Source organism: Hypanus sabinus, chromosome 2 (genome assembly GCF_030144855.1).
Source record: "Hypanus sabinus isolate sHypSab1 chromosome 2, sHypSab1.hap1, whole genome shotgun sequence".
NCBI lineage: Eukaryota > Metazoa > Chordata > Chondrichthyes > Myliobatiformes > Dasyatidae > Hypanus > Hypanus sabinus.
The window spans coordinates 116,268,087-116,291,093 of NC_082707.1; the positions used below are offsets into that span (position 1 = coordinate 116,268,087).

The 23,007-nt window shown below is 46.4% G+C and overlaps 1 pseudogene; it reads left to right on the forward strand.

The window, feature by feature from the left end:
* The first annotated feature begins 3,696 nt into the window (after window positions 1–3,696).
* LOC132403839 (EEF1A lysine methyltransferase 3-like) lies at window positions 3,697–9,280 on the forward strand (annotated as a pseudogene).
* The last annotated feature ends 13,727 nt before the right edge of the window (window positions 9,281–23,007 follow it).

Below are 23,007 nucleotides of genomic sequence, written 5' to 3' on the forward strand. Positions count from 1 at the left end.
ATTATGTAGTTAAACCATTTTTCCCAGTATGAATCAAATTGTTCCAGCTTATGATTAACAGATGCTGTTATCTTTTCCATTTTGTAAATGTCCATTGTAATTTCCATCCATGTATTTAAAGTTGGGCTCTCCTGTGATAACCATTTCCTAGTAAGAGTCTTTTTACCAGCCACCAACAGTATATTCTTTAAATATTTATCTCTTTTCAACCATTCTTGAGGTATATCCAAAATATATGGTCTTACTCTCTAAAGGTATTTCACATTTAAAGATGTCTTGCAGGGCATTGTGTATCCCCCTCCAATAGTTTTTGATAACAGGGCAGTCCCAAAAAAAGATTATGATTTGCATTTTGATTCCCACAATTTCTCCAGCAAACAGGGAGGTTACTATCATAATGGGATTTCTGAGAGGGTGTAATAAAATATCTTGTCAAGTTTTTCCATCCAAACTCCCTCCATTTCTGAACTGGTATACTTCCATTGATACCTCCATATTGTCCATTCTTCCTCAGATATAATTATCCCTCCTTCCTTCTCCCATTGCGTTTTAATGTTTGAAGTCGAATGTGTTTTAAGATTTGACAACCCCTTATACAAGCTTGAAATGGTTTTACTATCATTATCTGAATTAAATGCTTTCCTAAAGAGCTCTATCAAGCATGTATTTGCCTTGGTTACATTTTTAAGCATTTTATTAACATTGTCGCATCTGTAAATACAGATTTTAAAAAAAAATCTTGTTTTTCTAATGTGTTTCTCTAAGCATTTCAAAGCTAAACAGTGTTCCTTCTTTCATTATGTTGCAAAGAACTGTTATTCCTTTAGCTGTCCAGTCCTTAAATCTAGCATCCAATTTATTTGGTGTAAAATCCGAGTCATATGCACACCATTTAAGAATTGCAATATCTGCCTCTAGATGATATTCTCTCATAGTAGTTTTCCATATTTTAAGAGTCGGTTTCATCCATGGGTTATCAATAGTATTTATGTACCTTTTGCAGGTTGTTATCAGCAAAAATTGCTTGTATGGGGATGGGAAGTACCCGCTCCTCAATGTTTTTCCATTGAGCGTCATATGATGGGTTGCACCAACATTTAACAGCTCTCAACTGTGTTGCAAAATAATAATCTCTAAGAGAAGGCAAGCCCCATCTCCCCTCCCCCCCCCCTTTGCTAATTGCAAAGTTTTGAGATGAACTCTCGGCCTTTTACCCTGCCAAATATACCTTGATAGCATCTTGTTCCATTCATTGAATTGATTTTGATTCATCTCTATTGGTAGTGTCTGAAAGTGATACAACAGTCTGGGCAGTATATTCATTTTAATAGACTCAATCCTCAAATTGAGACTGAAAAAAGGAATCCGGTTCCATCTTGCCACATCTCCCTTAATTTTTTAATATAAAGGCTGATAATTACATTCTGATAATTTTGCAGCAGGGAGAGCAACCGCTGGGCGTCCGTGTTCCTGAGCTTCTGCCGCTCTTCTTGCTGCGTGTTTGTGAGCGGCTTGGATCCTACCGTTATCCTCAAAGCAGCTCTGAGAATTGGTGTCCCGGTGTCCGGCCGGTCTGCGTGCAGGATATATCCTAAGCGCGGCAAATTGGCTGCCTGGATCTCCATCGTGGGGTTTAATGATCAAACAAAGGGAATTTTGACATCTGCTGTGGACATTTTGCTCCAGTCGGCAAAATGGAGCGGATCTAACTCGCTTCTCAGAAACTAGTTGATGCATCTCATCGCCAACCTCGCAAAACAATCCAGTCCTCATCGGAGGATGAGAGGGTCAGCAATTTTAAATTCCTCGGTGTTATTTCGAAGGACCTGCCCTGGGCTCAGCACACACGTGCAATTATGGAGTAAGCACGGCAGCGCCTCTGCTTCCTTAGCAGTTTGCGGCAATTTGGCATTGCATCCAAAACTTTGACAAACTTCTATGGATAAGTAGTGGCGAGAATATTGACTGACTGCATCACATCCTGGTATGGAAACACCGTATCCTTGATCGGGAAATCCTGCAAAAAACCGGACACGGGCCGGTCCATCACAGGTAAAAGCCTTCCCACCATTGAGCATATCTACTTGAAACGCTGTCGCAGGAAATCGGGATCCACCCCCCACCACCGAGGTCAAGCTCTCATCTGCCGTCAGGAGTAAGTTACAAGAGCCTCAGACTCTCACCGCCAGGTTCAGGAACAGTTAATACCCTTCAACCACCAGGCTCTTGAACAAGGGGATAACCTGCCTCATCATTGAAATCTCCCCACAACCAATAGACTCACTTTCAAGGACACTACATCTCGTGTTCTCGATAATTGTTGTTTGTTTATTATTCTATTTCGCCTTTGCTTTGGATCCGTGGACTACGCCTCCTGTCTCCGGAATGTTTTCGTTGTCAACCGGGAATTCAGCGGGAATCGGCATTTCCTGCTGTTGACTTCAGGAGGGCATGGAGCGACCACTCCCCGCTGAACATCGACTGCTCCTCGGTAGGGATCGTAAAGAGCACCAAATTTCCTGGTGTTCACCTGACGGAGAATCTCATCTGGTCCCTCAACACCAGCTCCATAGCAAAGAAAGCCCAGCAGCGTCTCTACTTTCTGCGAAGGCTGAGGGAAGTCCATCTCCCACCCCCCATCCTCATCACATTCCACAGGGGTTGTATTGAGAGCATCCTGAGCAGCTGCATCACTACCTGGTTCGGAAGTTGCACCATCTCGGATCGCAAGATCCTGCAGTGGATAGCAAGGTCAGCTGAGAAAATTATTGGGGTCTCTCTTCCCGGCATCACGGACATTTACACTACACGCTGTAATCCACAAAGCAAACAGCATTATGAAGGACCCCACGCACCCCTCATACAATTTCTTCTCCCTCCCGCCGTCTGGGAAAAGGCTCCGAAGCATTTGGGCTCTTACAACCAGACTATGTAACAGTTTCTTCCCCCAAGCTATCAGACTCCTCAATACACAGAGCCTGGACTGACACCTTGCCCTACTGTCCTGTTAATTATGTATTGTAATACCGGTACTGTTTTTGTGCACTTTATACAGTCCAGTATAGGTCTGTAGTCTAGTATAGCTTTTTAATTGCGTAGTTCAGTCTAGTTTTTTGTACTGTCATGTAAACCATGGTCCTGAAAAACGTTCTCATCTTTACTATGTACTGTACCAGCAGTTATGGTCGAAATGACAATAAAAGTTGACTTGGGTCACTGAGTCACGCTGAATCAGTGATTAAATATATTAAGTGTAATCCACTTTACAGTACTTTACAGTAGTATTCATCTATTTATTTATTTACTCGGATAGATACTGCACAAAATAGGCCCTTCCAGTCCTTTGAGACACGCCGCCCAGCAACCCCCCCCCCCCCCGATTTAATCCTAGCCTAATCACGGGACAATTTAGTGACTAACCTAACAACCGATAGGTCTTTGGACTCTCAGGAATCCGGAGCACCCGGAGAAAACCTACGTGGTCATGGGGAGAAGCTACAAACTCCTTAGACAGCGGCGGGAATTGAACCCGGGTCGCCTGCTATCCAACACGCTACCGCGCTGCCGCTATCGTGTGATCTAACAGTTAAATTACGCTCTGCTCTCCTTCAGTCTTAGGTATCAGACTCGTGAACTCTAAACTGAGAGGCGTCCCCTTCCTGGTCCGCTAACCTGTCCGGTACCGAAGTTAGCAGCATGTCGCTGGAGGAGAAAGAATACGAATTTGACGGACTTACTGTGAAGATTAGCTTATTTAAGGAATCTTCTTTGGGCGTTTCTGCTTATGTCTGGAGTCCTGTAAGTCTGATAACCTATTATCAATCTATTTTGGCTAAGATTAATCCTGACACACAAAGCCCTTCAGTACAACTCGTTCATGTCCACTATCCAAGCCAGTCTCGTTTGACCCATATCCCTCAACATTTTCTATCCATGCATCCGTGCAAATGTCGTTTTAATGCCGACAGGAAAGACTAATACGATTGAAAATGCAGAGGAAAATTTACAAGGATATTGCCAGGATCTGAGGACCTGGTTTATAGGAAAAGATTGAATAGGTTAGGGCTTTATTCCCTAGAACGTATAAGATTGAGTGGACATTACGTGACGTGATTCCTCACGTGGCCCAAAATTCTGCTCCAACATCTCATGTTCTAATGACCCGAGTTTGGTCCACATTCCTCTAGTCTAAACCTTCCCTATTGTAACTGATTTCCAGTGTTAGGTGGTTGAGGGTGAGAATAAAATGGGGGTTACAGGTACAGTTACAGGTACTCGTTGGGCTGGAGTTTAGACCTTGTAAGCATGATAAATAGCCATTTACCGAGATGCGGAGCAGAACAATTAAGACCGGAATGTATGGGTACGGATAATCGCAAATGATTATCGGGGGTGGGGGGCGGGATTCCGACTACATGGCACGGTGTGAAGATAATAAGCAAGACAAACACAACCACAACTCCCGTTTGGTACCGAACAAATAAATATTTCGAGAACATGAAGCCTTACAAGTTGAAGCGACCTACAAAATTCTCCTCGAACCGCAAGTAGTTCTGAGTTGTAAACGTGTTGGATGAAAGACCGGCGAAATCCTTGTGAGAAAAACGGAGAAACGAACACGGGGATAGTCCTCTGTGAATGGGCCAACTAACGCCTTCATTGATAGTAGAGAACCAACTTTGGCCAGAGAATCAGACTCGCCGAGTTACAATCTGGAGTCATTTGGTGGAGTTTGATTCGCGTTCCTACTAATTCTGAGACAAGAGGATTCTTCACCAGCTAAGTCTCTCATACCACGAGCTACATAAAGCCCAGTGGCAACGTAAAGCCAGGTAACAAATGGCTTCGGTATTCGCAAACACCGATGAATCGATTTTGTCTGCAAGTCGTATGATAACCATACTTCTGTAGTGTCGTAAGTTAAACATAACGATAAGACAAGTGTGTGAGTGAGAAGCTTGCCACAAGTTACCGCCTGCTCTTCAAAACCTTTATATTTCAGCAGCACAAAACGTTCAGTGAAATTCTTTGTTTCCTTCTGATATCTTCAGGTGAATTGATCCCTGCTTCGACCCTACCCTTCGCCTCACGTTTCCGCCGTTGCCCCATGCTGCCAATGCAGTACATTAGTCCTTGTCCTTGATCATTTCGCTCTGACTTTCAAACCGTTCTCTGAACAAAGCTATAAAAGTTGAATCGAATTAATAGTAAGTTTCTGGGTTTCCATTGCATTTCCTGCGTCTCCTTCATTTCTCAACGCCCCAATTCCATTAAATCAACTTTCCTGCAGAATTCTGACCTTCTCTCACGAGTCTCCGCACATCCCCTACCACCATCCTATTCCCACCTTTTCACATCGTCTTCTGTTCCGAAAGTGGTGTAGAAACGCATTTGCTCTTTTCTCAGGCCCTTGCTCTCTGTCGGTATTTTGAGGCCGAGAAGATGAATTTTACCGGGAAGAAGCTGCTTGAACTTGGTTCTGGAAGCGGAATCGTGGGGATTTTTGCGACATTGCTGGGTACGTTCATTCTTCCCAATGACATTTAAACTTTGTTTAAACGTGGATCTCCCAGTGGCCACCCATTTTAATCCCACTTCCCAGTCCGACAGGTCCGTCGATGGCCTCTACTGTCACAATGCGAGTACTCGGGTTGGAGGAGCAACACCTATTCTGTCTGGGTAGCCTCCAACCTGATGGCATGAACATACATTTCTGGAATTTCTGGCGATGCCCCCTCACCATCGCCTCTCACATCACCTCCCTCTGGTTCTCCTCCCACTTTCTTCCATGGGCTGTTGTCTATCAGATTCCCCCTTCTCCAGCCCTGTATCTCTTTCACCAATCAACTTCTCAGCTTTTCACCACCACCCCCCGCCACCAGCTGGTTTCAGCGACCATCTTGTGGCTCTCCTCCGCTTGCCCTCCCCCCCCCCCCCCACCGCTTTCTACATTGACTCTTCATCTCGTCCCCCCACCATGAAGGGTCTCGGCCCAAAATGTCGACTTTACTCTTCTCCATTGATGCTGTCTAGCCTTCCAAGTTCCGCCAGCATTTTGTGTGTTGTTCAACTCTTTGTGAGTGTGGCGAAAATTAACTTATGTTCAGATATGATACAAGTCCGGTGCGAGAGACACTCAAGCGGTCGATAGTTCGGACTTTAATGCGAACAAAGTTGGAAGGAAGAGAAATCAGTAAACGCTAGGCAAACAAGACCATTAATGGGAAACGAAGCTAACACTGACGCTGAAATGAATAACTAAATATAAAACAAACATCGCTTGTCTTCAGTCAGGTTGATCGACAGTCCAATTTCTCAGACAGGCAGCCAAACGTTGCTGTGCTCAAGTCTCGACCAGCACTACAAAAAACGAATGGAGTTAAATACCGTCGCAATGAAATAATAATTAGCTGACGCGTGTATACTCGTGCGCAATGGCCGTTATTTGCTGCGCCGCCAAATCCGCGGTTGTGACACACGGTCGTGTTTCTTGCTACTTATTATAATGGGTACCATTTGCAGTGTAAATCAGTTTATTCACCGTTCACCCTGGCAATAATGTGCTGATTAGGCACGGCCTGTAAGTGTGAGCAATGACCACCCCCAACACGAGAGGAGCTAATTATCGACCCTGGTGGCATTCTCGACAGTAGTATCCCCCGGATCGCCATTGCAGTTAACCCCCCATGTAATGAGCACCAGTTTCCGTCACGAGGGCAGGGAAATACAGCTGGACACCATTATTTTCAAGAAACATTTTTAATATTTTTCCTCTTAATTTTCGGTGTTTCTTCCGTCTGAAATATTGGCTTTACTATTAATACCCTGAAGAGTTAATCTCTTGATCTTCTGTATTCAATAGTAATGAATTGTAAGCTGTCCAAAAATCGGCTCTTTAAACCACCATGATGTAGAATCAGATTTGGCAGCGAAGTCTGTTGTTTTGCGATAGCTGTACATTGCGAAGAGATGAAATTACTATAAATTTAAAAAACGGTGCAAATCGAAAGGAATACTGAGGCAGTGTTCAGTATTTTATGGACTGTTCGGACATCTGATGGGAAGTAGTTGTTCTTGAATTGTATGTGGGCCTTCAGACTTTCGTACCTCCTCCCTGATGGTAGTACCGAGAATGGATCATGTCCCGGATGGTGCAGGTCCTCGGTGATGGATGCCTTCTGAGGCAGCGCCTCTTGATGGCGGGGAGGGGTGTGACCGTAATGGAGCGGGAACCATTCCGCTCCGTCCCCTCAAAGGTCCAATCCCAGACATTGTAGTATGACTTCTGTCCATTCGTATTCCAACTTTTCTTTAGTAATAGTTAAATTTCTCTCCTAGTTCAGTTTTAAGCTTCTAAGTGCAATATCCTTGCCCATCATTCTTGGGTTCGTTTTGTTGTCACATCACCTGAAATGTTAACTCTGCTTCTCTTTTTGCATGTCTGAGGAGAGTTCCTGTATTGTCTCAATTTTAATTGCTGCCCACGCCCTCTCCATTCAAATAATCCTCCCACAGTGATATCAACTCGTTTAATTTACGGCCAAGTATATTGTTAAATGGATCACATGACTCGCGTCATCAGAAAGCTTGCATAACGTCTGAGTTGGTGAAAAGTTGAAGCACCATTAGAAATCCCTGGGAATCATCCGGAGTAACGTCTTCTATAACTCTTTATCTTCTACACCAGTTGCCTTTCTGTGTAAATACATCGCATTCGATCCACCTAATTTTGCATACTGTCACCCGTGGAGTCACAGAGTGCAATCTGGAAGGCCATACTAGCAATATCCACAGGTTTTTACCCATCCGCCTTTTTAATATTAAAATCCTTTGACTTTTGATCTGCCCGTATTTATGTACACTGGAGAGTGAATACTTCATGGCGTGGAAGATTTCGAGATCCAGGCGAATGCAGCGAGCTGCCTTCCCTAAGATCACCGCCAGGAAGGAGCCTGTGAGCGGCCTGTCGCTCTGTGGCTCACTGTCTCTGCGCTCGTGTGGTGTCTCTCTCTGCAATGACGAGAAGGAGGACGGTACAGTGATTCTGGGTTATGAATTAGAGTATCGCGTTTATGGACTGTGGACGTTTCCAGACTTCCGGTTTTTGTATTCCACGTTTTACGCCCGTTCCTCTCCGTTTTGTTGGGTGACGGGAGTGAGTTTTGGGGATGATGTACTTGTTGCGTTTTGTGAGGGGTTGTTGTGGGTTGACGATTAGGATGCGGGAATTGGGTTTGATGTTTCTCTCTGAACGACCTTCACGTTCTTTCCTAGTTTCTTGGCTATCTTGAGAAGATGAATTTCAGCTGTTTATGGATACATAATTTGATAATAAATGGAACCTTTGAATGTTAATGGCAGCTGATCCTATAATTCATTCGCAGTGCTTGAAATTAATATATTGGCTTCACAGACATAACTCGCACCTCTAGTTGTGCATCCGCTCATAATCATTGCTCATGTCTGGTCACCCTTCCACTGCATATCCACTGTCCTAAGTGATCATTGTCTTAGGGGGCTACCGTGACTTTCTCACATGTTATACTATCAGGAGTAGTAACTAGAGATGAATTTCCCATTTTCAGCTGAGAGCATCAAATGAATTCTTGTGCCACTTTCATGATCAATAGCTCTGCATGTCCATAATCGGTGTCAGTAGTGACATTTTCACCGTACTGGTAGGCATCGGCTAACAATTCCCATTTACTCGGGCAATTATTTAAATTTAAGGTATGATATTACTTTATATTGGAGATATCCATTCTGAACGGCCGAGTGAGAAAAATACAAATGTGCAGCATCTATAGAGATATGGTGTTAGAGTTGATTAGTATCATAACAGAACAACACCATCAATAATAATGATATTATTTTCCAGGTGGAGATGTCACTCTAACAGACAAACCATGCGTCTTGAAGCAAATCGAGTACAATGTCTCCGCTAATATTCCCCCCCTGCTCCAGACATCGGATAAAAGTCAGCTCGCTGGTTTGGGGGACTGATCAGAAAAACTACCCAAATGATTTTGATTACATCCTGGGCTCGGATATTGTGTACAGTCCATCGCAATTTCCTTTCCTTTTGCAGACACTTCAAGATCTCTGCGGCTCAAACACTGTCATTTACCTGTCTTCCAATATAAAGTACAGAGAGGGTTCAGTTCAATTTCACGAGGTGTTGGTGCCAGAGAAGTTTAATAGTGAGGTCATTCATATGAACGAGAGTAACTGCATTTACAAAGTGACTAAAAAGCCCTTGGCAACGAACTCCACTTTCTGATGTAGGGACAGGAAGCTCCCGAACTTATTTTTTCCCCCTTCTAAAGTAACTTTCTGTTTAGTTGTTTTGATGCTGAGGTTCCACCAGGTATTGATAATTTTACTGGCACATTATTATATAAATAACTTTTTTTCCCTTCTGAAAATACAATTAAAACAACTTATAAAGGGGTTTATGGGTCTCGGGTTCCAAGTACCAAACAGACCTCTCCTCTTGCCCAAAGGCAATGGTATACCCATAAACTAACATGGCCAAGTTACAGCAGCAGTACAAGATACTGAAGTAGAAACTATTCTGTTCCATATCAATCTGGAACTTGCAATTGGTCGATGAGTGTAGATTTTCCAATAATATACTAACATTTTCAAGAAATAATGCCGAAGGTGTTTCATTCAGTTAATATTGCAAAGTGCTAGTTAATTGAGACAAGACTGCAGAGGCTGGATGTCTGGAGCAGCACACAAAGGGGCTGGAGGAACTTAGCAGTTCAGACTGTCTATGGAGGGAACAGGACATCAAACTACTGAGTTCCTTTAGCTCTTTAACCATGTGTAGCTTTAATTATCTAATTCTGGCCATTCATAACTCCTGTGAAATAAAAGCCCCATGCAATTACATTCATTTAATTTAAAACCCCTCAAAGTGGAACTGAAAAGCCCACCAAGTACCTCCAATTAAATAGTTGATGTTACATTTATTGAATGGAAATTGGTGTTTTCCTGACAACTGCACAGCTCTGTGAGCACTCCAACACTACTCTTTCACCCTGTGCCTTTGTCAAATCTTGGAGAAGCGGGTGGACCAGGTTTAACTCCACAAAGATGATAATATTTGATTTTGTTACTTTAGTACTTTAATGATTTCATGTTCTTCTAAGGAGCCTTTGTGCACAAATAAAAGCCAAATTTTTCCAGTGAGGCTGTTTTATTTTCAGTAAGGCAGGAAATCATATTTTAAGGAAACATCATGTATTGAGAATATCTACAGATGCTGGCATTTTGAATATGTTGATTGTGTATTGAGTGTGTGTCTTTTTTTAATGACAATAATATGTAATTTAAATATCTGGGATGGGAATACCCAAGTAGATATATTAATGATATCTGTGATGCAAAACGGTTGAAATGATTTAAGGATGTGGTGTCAGGGTGCATGGAGGCTCATGATAATATAGGCCATAGTGAGCATGGTTTCCTCAAGGGAAAATCGTGCCTGACAGATCTGTTAGGATTCTTTAAAGAAATAATAAACAGGATAGACAAAGGAGAATTGAGAGATGTTGAGTACATGGATTTTCAGGGCTTCAAGGTGCTGCATATGAGGCTGTTAAACAAGAGAAGAGCCCATGGTATTAAAGAAAATATACCAGCATGGATAGGTCATTGGCTGATTGGCAGGAAGCAAAGACTGAGAAAATAAAGGGATCATTTCTAGATTGGCTGCTGATTATTAGTGGTTTTCCACAGGATCTTTGTTGGGATGGTTTGTTTTTACATGTATGTCAATGATTTGCATGACAAAATTGATGGGTTTGTGCTGAGGTTTGTGGAAAATATGAAGACCAGTGGAGGAGCAGTTCCTGTATTGTAGGGGCAACAGAGGCTGCAGGAGGACTTGGACCAGATGAGGAGGAAGGGCAAAGATCACATACAGTGTCGAGAAGACTCCTCTGGTAGAAGGAATAAAAAGCATCGACTAATTTGTAAACGAGGATAAAATTCAAAAATCTGAGGTGCAAAAGGATTTGGGAGACCATGTGCAGATGGTGAGGAAGGTAAATGCAATGTCAGCATTCATTTCAAGAGGACTAGAATATAAAGTGCCTATAAAAAGTACTTTCCCCTCTTGGAAGTTTTCATGTTTTATTGTTTTACAACATTGAATCACAGTAGATTTAATTTTGCTTTTTTGACAGATCAACAGGAAAAAAAGCTCTTTTATGTCAAAGTGAAAACATCTCTACAAAATGATCTAGATATTTTATAAACATAAAATGTAAAATAGTTGATTGCATAAGTATTCACCACCCTCCCCCTTTAATATGATGCACCAAAATCATCACTGGTGCAGCCAATTTAGAAGTCACATAATTAGTTAAATGCACATCTGTTTTTGGAGACCTGTGTGCATTCTAGGTGTGTTTTGATTGTATCTGGAAATTCCAACAGCTGTTGAGTCAATATCCGGGGGGGAAAAAACTACACTACAAAGACAAAAGAGCACTGCAAGTAACTCCATGAAAAGATTATTGAAAAGCACAAGTCAGGAGATGGATACAAGAAAATTTCCAAGTCTCTGAATATCCCTTGGAGTACAGTCTAGTCAACCATCAAGAATATGGCACAGCTGTAAATCTGCCTAAAGCAGGCTGTCATCAAAAAATGAGTGGCTGTGCAAGAAGACGACTAGTGAGGGAGGCCACCAAGAGACCTATGACAACTCTGGAAGAATTACAAGTTTCTGTGGCTGAGATGGGAGAGGCTGTGCATACAACTGTTGCCTGTGTGCTTCACCAGTTGCAGCTTTAGGGGAGAGTGGCAAAGAGAACACCACTGCAGGGGGAAAAAACTCACATGAAATCTTGACCTGTGTTTGCCAGAAAGCATGTGGGAGATTCTGTAATCAGTGGTTGAAGATTCTATGATCTGATGAAACCAAAACTGAGAGATGGCCATCACTCTAAACTCTGGTGTAAGCCAAACACTGCACATAATCAGAAACACACCATCCCTACTGTGAGGCATGGTGGTGGCTGCATCACGCTGTGGGGATGCTTCACTGTAGCAGCCCCTGGAAGGCTTGTGAAGGTAGAAGGCAAAATGAATGCAGCAAAATACAGGGAAATCCTGGCAGAAAACTTGATGTAGTTTGCAAGAGAACTGAAGATTTTCTTCCAGCAAGACAAATTACCTCAAGCATAAAGCCAAAGCTATACAAGAATGGCTTAAAAATAACAAAATTAATGTCCTGGAGTGGCTAAGTCAGAGTCCAGACCTCAACTCAACTGAGAATTTGTGGCTGGATTTGAAAAGGGCTGTTCCCTCATGACCCCCATGCGATCTGAGAGAGCTTGAGCAGTTTTGTGAAGAAGAATGGAGAAAAATTCCTGCCAAAGATGCATCTTCTAAATACTGACCTGAAGGGGTGAGTACTTATGCAATTAGTTATTTTGTTTTATATTTGTAATTAATTTAGATCACTTTGTAGAAATCTGTTTTCACTTTGACAGAAAAGAGTCTTTCTCTGGTAAGGCCTCACTTGCAGTACTGTGAGCAGTTTTCAGCCCCTTTAAGGAAAGATGTATTGACTTTCAAGAGCATTGAGAGAAAGCTTATGAGAATGATTTTGGGAATGAAAGGGTTATCATATGAGCAGCAATTGAAGGCTTTAGCCCTGTACTTGCTGGAATTTAGAAGACTGAGGGGAGAGCAAGGAAATCCTCTTGCATTTGTACAGAGCCCTGGTGAGACCACACCTGGAGTATTGTGTACAGTTTTGGTCTCCAGGGTTAAGGAAGGACATCCTGGCTGGAGAGGAAGTGCAGTGTAGATTCACGAGGTTAATTCCTGGGATATCTGGACTGTTTTACACAGAGAGGTTAGAGAGACTGGGCTTGTACATGCTGGAATTAAGGAGATTGAGAGGGGATCTGATTGCAACATATAAGATGATTAAGGGATTGGACAAGATAGAGACAGGAAATATGTTCCAGATGCTGGGAGAGTCCAGTACCAGAGGGCATGGTTTGAGAATAAGGGGTAGGTCATTTAGGACAGTTAAGGAAAAACTTCTCCAGAGAGTTGTGGGGGTCTGGAATGCACTGCCTCAGAAGGTAGTGGAGGCCAATTCTTTGGATGCTTTCAAGAAGGAGCTAGATAGGTATCTTATGGATGGGGGAATCGAGGGATATGGGGACAAGGCAGGAACTGGGTATTGATAGTAGATGATCAGCCATGATCTCAAAATGGCAGTGTAGGCTTGAAGGGCCAAATGGTCTACTTCTGCACCTATTGTCTATTTAATTGAAACCCATCAAATGTTGAAAGGCCTAGATAGAGTGGATGTGAAGAGGATGCTGCTTTTGGTGGAGGAGTCTAGGACCGGAGAGCATGGCCTCAACATAGAGGGATATCCATTTAGAGCAGAAATGAAGAGGAATTTCTTTAGCCAGAGGGTGGTGACTCTGTAGAATTTGTTGCCACAGGTGGCTGTGGAGGCCATGCCACTGGGTGCATTTAAGATGGATGTTGACAGGTTCTTGACTAGCCAGGTCATGAATGGTTATGGGGAAAGGCAGGAGGAAGTGGATCAACCATAATGAAATGGCAGGGCAGAGTCAATGGGCCAAATGGCCTGATTCTGCTCCTGTGTCTTGTATTCTTATGTCAGTTATTGTTCCCTTAGATTTGAGCACAGCATTTGGTATCATGGAGCACAGCATTTTCATAAACACCCTCAGTCAATGGGTAGGTGTGTCTGGTACTGCTGTAAACTGGTTTCAGTCTTGTATAACAGGAAGAAAATTGTTACCTGTGGTGATTTGTACATCTGAAATCCCCGATATTGTGTTTGGTGTGCCACGAGGGTCAATTCTGGGCTTGTTGTCGTTCTCAGTCTACACGCTCCCATTAGGTCAGATTATTTCAAAACACAAGGCGAATAATCACAGCTAGAAAGGCAACACACAACAGGATTTGTCTTTTATGCCAGATGACCCTGAGGCTCTAAAACCTCTTGCCCTATGTCCTCGCATTACAGAATGGATGAATTCAAATTTTCTTAGAAAAAAACCTGAAATTTTGGTATTGGTAGCAATAAAAACTGTAAATCTTAGAAATAAACAATCATCTGGCCTTGCATATCAAGCCAGATGTGAAGAATTGAGGCGTTGTTACCAACTCTGAGCTAAATGTTACTAATACTGCATTCTTTAATTCAAGGACCATTGCAAGAGTTTGATTTCTTATAACATCTCAAGATGCAGGAAAAATTGATGCACACTTTTGTTTTTAGCTGATTTGATGACTCTAATGCACTTATTTCAGGACTGCCAAAAGCTGTATAAATCGGCTACAGCTTGTTCAAAATGCAGCAGCAAGAATCTTAACAAAAAAAAGAATCAGCGCATTCCACTGGTTTTGACATCATTACACTAGCTGTCTGTGTCCTTCAGGATCACTGATAAAATGTTCTTAATTGCACATAAGGCGCTGAATAACCTAGCTCCTTCATATATTTTGGAGTGTCTATCCCCTTGTGTCCATAATTGTAATCTTAGATCTATGAATATTGGTTTGTTTAGTGATCCTAGAGCTAAGCACCTTTTGCTCTTGCGCACCAACAATCTGGAATAATCTGCCAACTGAGACACTCCAGACTAGTACTGTGGAACTTTTGAAAAGACTTCTTTTATATAAAAAAAACAAAAAAAACTACTTTTAAATTTGCGCTATTTATAGGATTAGTTAATGTCTGTTGATGATTAGATTTGTATAATTTAGTATATTCGGTTACATTTTATTCTACATGTTTGTCTTGTGATTTTTTTTTCATTTTGTCTCCTATTTTGTAAATATAAATTGATGGTCATAATCTATATAAAGCAGTTGGAGCCTGCATCTTAATGTATGAAAAGTGCTATTTAAATAAAGTAATCATTATTAATTCAAGGCTTGATATGAGTCCATTTTGTTTTTTTTCATTACTGAAGAGCAGAGTCTGGCAGATTATGATACGTTGTAGCGCCTCATTTCCTAGCGTATCCGAACCGACTCACAATTAGATAGCCTACGGGGGTTTGCGAGCACAGAGCTTTGGAGCCTCTTCGCCATGGGGGGCCGGTTGACAGAGGCTTAAAAGGGAGGCTGAAGTTTTCGAATAAAGTTTTTCCTTCGACTGCAGCTACCGACTCCGTGTCGTAATTTTAGCGCTGCTTGTAGCACGCCGCTACAATTGGTGACCCCGACGGTCCAAACGATTTTTGGACCAGAAATGACCGACGCCGCCTCTGTTCATGCGGTTTCGTTGAAACTGCCGGGTTTCTGGACACAGCGCCCGGACCTATGGTTCCAGCAAGCCGAAGCCCAATTCCACGTTCGCCGGATCACCTCAGAAGACACCCGCTACTACTACGTGGTGGGCTCCCTCGACCAGGACACAGCTGCCCAGGTCGCGGAGTTCGTACTGTCGCCCCCGGCAGATGGCAAGTACACGGAATTCAAAGCCCTGCTCCTCAGGACTTTCGGACTCTCACGGCGCGAGCGGGCTGCCCGTTTACTGCACCTGGATGGCTTGGGCGACAGACCTCCATCGGCTTTAATGAATGAGATGTTGTCTCTGGCCGAGGGACACACAGGCCTCATGTTTGAGCAGGCATTCCTGGAGCAGCTGCCCGAGGACATACGCCTGCTGCTGTCCGACGCGGATTTCAGTGACCCCCGGAAGGTGGCAGCCCGGGCGGACTTGCTGTGGAACGCCAAAAAGGTGAGCGGGGCGTCCGTCGCACAGATCTCCCAGCCACGCTCCCGGCAGCAAACCAGTCCAGGCCGGCCGCAGAGCCCACTAACCCCCGGCCCAATGACCACTGGTGCTTCTGCCACCAGCGGTGGGGCGCAGAAGCCCGCCGTTGCCGCCCGCCCTGCAAGTTCCCGGGAAACGCCAGGGCCAGCCGCCGCTGATGGCTACGGCGGCTGGCCATCGGGATAGCCTCCTGTATGTGTGGGATAGAAGGTCGGGACGCCGGTTTTTAGTCGATACTGGGGCTGAGATCAGCGTTTTACCTCCGACGAGTTACGACACCCGCAGCAGGGCACCGGGTCCCCCCCTGAGGGCCGCGAATGGCAGCACAGTAAGGACCTATGGCACCCGTCAGGTGCAGCTACTGTTCGGCCCCAGCCAGTTCACGTGGGACTTCACACTGGCCGCCGTAGCCCAACCGCTTCTGGGTGCGGATTTTTTGCGAGCTCACAGCCTGCTGGTTGACCTGCCCAGGAAGAGACTGGTACACGCCGAGACCTTTCAGACGTTCTCCCTGGGCGCGGCCCAGTTGCCAGCCCCTCACCTCGGCTCCATCACGCTGTCCGACAACGACTTCACCAGGGTCCTGGCGGAGGTCCCATCGGTTCTGGCACCGCAGTTCACAGCAGCCATGCCCAGGCACGGCGTACAGCACCACATCCCGACACAGGGACCACCCCTCCATGCCCGTGCTCGGCGGCTTCCCCCGGACAAGCTCCGACTGGCGAAGGAGGAGTTCCAGAGAATGGAGGAATTGGGGATCATCCGGCGGTCCGACAGCCCCTGGGCTTCCCCCCTGCACATGGTGCCCAAAGCGACGGGGGGCTGGAGACCGTGCGGCGACTACCGCAGGCTGAACGAGGCTACCACACCGGACCGCTACCCTGTGCCGCACATTCAGGACTTTGCGGCAAACCTGCACGGCGCCCGGATCTTCTCCAAGGTCGACCTTGTCCGAGGGTACCATCAAATCCCGATGCATCCTGACGACGTCCCCAAAACGGCTCTCATCACCCCGTTTGGCCTCTTCGAGTTCCTCCGCATGCCGTTCGGCCTGAAGAATGCCGCACAGACGTTCCAGCGGTTAATGGACGCGGTGGGACGGGACCTGGACTTCGCGTTCATCTATTTGGATGACATCCTCATAGCCAGCGGCAGTCGTCAGGAGCATCTGTCCCACCTCCGTCAACTCTGCGCCCGACTGAGTGAGTACGGTCTTACAATCAACCCTGCCAAATGCCAGTTCGGACTTGATACCATTGACTTCCTGGGCCACAGGATTACTAAAGACGGGGCAGCCCCTCTGCTCGCTAAGGTAGATGCGGTCCGCCACTTCCCCCGACCCACCACGATCAAAGGCCTTCAGGAATTCGTAGGTATGGTCAATTTCTACCGCCGCTTCCTCCCTTCAGCTGCCCGGATCATGCGCCCCCTGTTCGCCCTGATGTCGGGTCCCAGCAAGGACATTACCTGGGACGAGGAGTCCGCCGCCGCTTTCGTTCAAACGAAGGAAGCTTTGGCTGACGCCGCAATGCTAGTACATCCCAGAATGGACACCCCTACCGCCCTCACAGTGGACGCATCAAACACGGCAGTCGGTGGGGTGCTGGAGCAGCTCATCGCAGGTCGCTGGCAACCCCTGGCGTTTTTCAGCAAACACCTGCGGCCACCCGAGCTCAAGTACAGTGCTTTTGACCGGGAACTGTTGGCGCTCTACCTGGCAATCCGGCATTTCAGGTACTTCCTAGAAGGTCGGCCCTTCACCGCGTTCACGGACCACAAACCGCTTACCTTTGCGTTTACGAAAGCATCCGACCCCTGGTCATCCCGCCAGCAACGCCACCTGTCCTACATCTCTGAATACACGACGGATGTCCGGCACGTCTCGGGTAAGGACAATGTCGTGGCAGATGCGCTCTCTCGCCCTACCGTTCATGCCCTTTCCCAAGGGGTAGACTTTGAGGCACTGGCAGAGGCACAGCAGGTAGATGAGGAGATTCCGAGTTACAGGACTGCAGTCTCTGGTTTGCAGCTCCAGGACCTCCCCGTGGGCCCAGGTGAGAGGACCCTACTCTGTGACGTCGCCACCGACCAGCCCCGTCCGGTCGTCCCCGCAGCCTGGCGGCGACGTGTTTTCGACTCCATTCATAACTTGGCGCATCCCTCCATCCGGACAACTGTCCGGCTGGTTTCCAGCAGGTTCGTTTGGCACGGTCTCCGCAAACAGGTCAGTGAATGGGCCAGGACGTGCATGCACTGCCAGACGGCCAAGGTTCAGCGGCACACCAAAGCCCCACCGCAGCAGTTCCATCCCGCCCACCGGCGTTTTGACCACATTCATGTGGATATCGTGGGCCCCCTGCCAGTGTCGCGCGGAGCGCGTTACCTCCTGACTATCGTGGACCGGTTCACAAGATGGCCAGAGGCGGTCCCGCTCACCGACACCACCTCCGAATCTTGCGCCCGAGCCCTGCTCGCCACCTGGATATCCCGCTTTGGTGTACCAGCCCATATTACCTCCGACAGAGGCGCCCAGTTCACCTCCAGCCTGTGGTCAGCTATGGCCAGCCTTTTGGGGACTCAGCTGCACCACACCACTGCCTACCACCCACAGTCGAACGGGCTAGTGGAGCGTTTCCACCGTCACCTGAAGTCGGCCCTCATGGCCCGCCTGCGAGGAGCCAACTGGGCGGACGAGCTTCCCTGGGTCCTTCTCGGCATCCGCACAGCGCCCAAGGACGACCTGCACGCCTCGTCGGCCGAGTTGGTATACGGCGCGCCCCTGGCCGTCCCCGGGGAGTTCCTACCAACCCCGAGGGGGCAAGAGGAAGAACCCGCTGCAGTCCTGGGCAGACTTCGCGAGAAGCTCGGTAACCTGGCCCCCATACCCACTTCACAGCATGGGCGGCACCCGACCTGCGTACCCAAAGACCTACGGAACTGTAAGTTTGTGTTTGTACGAAGGGGTGGGCATCGGCCACCGCTGCAGCGGCCATACGAGGGGCCGTTTACGGTGCTCCGGAACAACGGGTCCACGTTCGTGCTGGACGTTGGGGGGAAGGAGGAGGTTTTCACGGTGGACCGCCTCAAGCCGGCCCATGTGGACCTGGCGCAACCGGCCGAGTTTCCGGCGCCTCGGCGCAGAGGCCGACCTCCCAAGCAGGTTCTGGCCCAGGCTGTGGACATTGGGGGGTGTATCGCCGGTTCTGGGGGGGGGTTATGTAGCGCCTCATTTCCTAGCGTATCCGAACCGACTCACAATTAGATAGCCTACGGGGGTTTGCGAGCACAGAGCTTTGGAGCCTCTTCGCCATGGGGGGCCGGTTGACAGAGGCTTAAAAGTGAGGCTGAAGTTTTCGAATAAAGTTTTTCCTTCGACTGCAGCTACCGACTCCGTGTCGTAATTTTAGCGCTGCTTGTAGCACGCCGCTACAACGTCTCCAAATGTCTACGTGTGAAATGACCAACGCAACAAGCAGCAGACTGAATTGCGTTCTACTCCCGTATCACATCCAGACTGGTCACATGACAGGCAAATCAGATAGGCATTTAAACTACAAAGTTAAATGTCCAGAGATGTTTAGAGTTCAAGTAAGAAAATAATTAAAATTGCTGAATGAATCATGGAATCAATGAATCTCAACAGGTCAGGGATACAAAAGTCTTCTTTAGGCTACATTTGGACCACTGCTTGCAGTTCTGTGCCATAGACATAAGAACAAAATTATTGGGCTTTGATCAGGTGAAGCACAAATTGTCATAAGCCAGGTGTTGAATCAGGATCCAACTGCAGGACACAGACACTGGAGTCCCAGAAACAGGACGAGATGGAACCCAAGGACGGGACGGGATGCAGTCTAGGTAGGGGAAGCAGGACCAGGACGAGGGACTGGAAACAAGGGGCCTGGGGTGGACTCCAAGCCCGAAACTGGACAAGAGCCCAGAACCTGGGTCTTGCCTCGGGCTCAGACCCCCAAACCCAGGCGAGGATGTGACGAGGCTTGGCTAGGGACTTGGGGTCTTGAGGCTTGGGTTGAGGCTGGAGGCTGCAGGCATGGAGCTTGGGGAACTCAGAGGCTGGAGCTAGGGGCAGACTAGGAACTGTATATCAACATGGAGCCAGGACTTATCCTCCAACAAGCTGGGACTCGTCTTTAACAGGCTACTGACATGAGACAGGACAGTACACAAACATAGAGCTGGGACTTATCTATAACTCCACACCAAGGTGGGGCAGGACCATCCGTTGGGTAACGGCAGAACAGCCTGACCTACCCGACGGAGGCAAAGACAAAACAAGACAGATCTCCTCCCCCCCCCTCCCCCACAGGGCAATGGCAGAACAGCCAGACTTACTCCACGGGGTGAGGAGAGGAAGAGACAAACACCAAGGAACAACAGACAGTTCCACCTCTGCATCGGGGTAGCTCTGAGTAGCCATTACAGCCGGCAACCTCGGCTGGCTACAGAAGCAACTGGATCCCTACCTAGCTCAGAGTGGCTGATGGCCACCCAGCTGGCCCAGGAAACGGCTGAATCCATACTGCAATAACCGCTCTGACTACTAACAGCAAGGCTCCCAGAAGCCATGGTTCTCCAACGCGGCCCCAAGGATGGCAAGATCTCTAGCCTTCCACCAGCCATCTGTGACGGGACGTGACTTGATGACCATGACCACGACCACGACCACCACCCAACCCAACCCCACTATGAGGGCCACTTATATTCCCAGTTCCAATACAAGCCTCAGGTGTTTCTGGTTAAGTCCAACTGCAGCAAGGGACCGCCGGAAAGTCTGGAGTCCGTGGACCGGACCACGGACTTCGGACTGAACCACCACACAAATTCATTGAATAGAACAGCTTAAAGGAGTAATCGAAAAGTAGTAAAAATGGACAGCTTACATTGGAAACAAAGCAGGACATAGAACAGTACAACAGAAACAGGCCCTTCCACCCACAATGTTGTGCTGAACCAGTGAAAAAGTAAATCACCCCTCCCCCATAATGAATACCTCCTACCTACACAATGTCCATATCCCTCCATTTTCCTCACATTCATGTACATATTTAAGCACCTCTTACAACCCTTTAATGAATTTGCCTCTACCACCATACCAGGCATCTAGCAATCTCTGAGTAAAAAACTTAACTGTCACATCCCTCTTGAACCTACCCCCTCTCACCTTCAATTCCTTCCACTCTGGTATTAGACACATCAACCCTGGGAAACAGATGCTGCCTGTCCGCTCTATCTATGCCTCTCATAATCTAATAAACCTCTATCAGATCTCTCCTCAGCCTCCACAACTCCAGAAAAAACAGCCCAAGTTTGTCCAGCCTCTCATGATAGCACATGCCCTCTAAACCAGGCATCAGCCTGGTAAACCTCTTCTGCACCCTCTCCAAAGCTTCAACATCCTTTCTATAGTGGGGCAACCAAAACTGTCGCAATACTCCAGATGTGGTCTAACCAGAGTTTTATAAAGTTGCAACATAGTCACTTGTCTTTTGAACTCAATGTGACAAATAAAAACAAGCATTTCTTAAGCCTTTTTAACCACCTTATTGACCTGTGTAGCCGCTTTCATGGACTCCAAGATCTCTCTGCTCAGCAACACTGTTAAGGATCTTCTCCCTTAACAGTGTACTGTCTCCTAATGCCCTTCCCTTGGACAACATTGGTGGCGTGGAGAGGGGAGACTTGCAGCTTGGGCAACTGCTGGTCTTCCATTAAAAAAAACCTGCCCAGGCTTGTGCCCTGGAAACTTTCCAAGGTGTAAATCCATGGTCTATCGAGACTAACGGAGGTCTACACACACTGTCTTTGCCCCATGCATTTGCCCTACCGTGGTTCAACACCTCACATTTATCAGGATCAAACTCCATCATCTATTTCTCTGCCTATTTCTGTAACTGATCTATATTGCACTGTATTCTTTGCCTGTCTTCTACACTATCCACAACTCCAATCTCGCTATCATCCACAAATTTACTAATCCACACATCTACATTTTCATCCAGGTCATTTATATACATCACAAACAGCAGAGGTCCAAGCAAAGAGCTTTGTGGAACACCACCAATGACAGACCTACAGCTCAAGTGAGTCCCTTCAACAACCATCCTCTGACTTTTATGTTCAATTCAGTTCGGAATCCAAACAGCCAATTCACGTGGACCCCATGTATTTTAATCTTCTGGATTAGCCTCCCATAGGGGACTTTGTCAAATGCCTACTAAAATAAATGTAGAGAACATCCATTGCCCTACCCTCATCAATCTCTCTTATCATCTTGTCAAAAAACTCAATCAAGTTGGTAAGACATGACGTGTCTTGCACAAAGCTATGCTGGTTCTCCCTAATTAGGCTATGGGTTTCCAAGTGCTCATATATCCTAGACTGAAGAATTTTCTCCAGCAATTACCCTACATAAAACATGAGACTAACCTGTCTACAGATTGCAGGATTTTCCCTTGCTCCCTTCTTAAATAGAGGTACAACATTAGCCACTCGCCAGTCCTCCGCAACTTCGTCTGTTCCTAGAAAGGATGTTGAGATACTAGTCAAGGCCCCAGCAATCTTATCTTTTGCCTCCTTCAATAACCTGAGGTAAATCCCATATGGCCTTGGGGACCTATCCACCTTAATACTCCTCAGAATGCTCAACACTTCCACCTCCTTGACCTCTAAACTCCCTAATGTATTTATACACTCAGCTCTAATCTCCTGGTCCTCCATATCCTTTTTCTCAGTAAGTACTGAAGCAAAGTACTCATTAAGTACCTCACTCAGGTTCTCCACATCCAAGAAAATGTTCCCCCTTTATCCTTGAGTGGCCCCACCCTCTGCCTAATTATCCTCTTGTTCTTGATGTATGTAATCCTACTTGTCAAGGACTTCTCACAGCTGCTCCTGGCTTTCCTAATTCCCTTCTTTAGTTCTTTGATGACTGCCTTATGCTCCTCAGCTGCTTTGTTTGATCCTAACTTCTGAAGCTTTACATACTTTTCCTTCTTCTTCTTGACTAAATTTATCACCTCTCTGGACATCCAAGGTTCTCTTATTTTTCCATCCCCATCCTTCCTTCTAACAGGAACATGTACTCTTCAGTGCTCCGTTCAATTGACCTTTTAGCACCCTCCACATGGTTGCTATGGCATTCCCAATTAACGCTCTTATTTCCTGCCTAATGGCCTTGTAATTTGTCC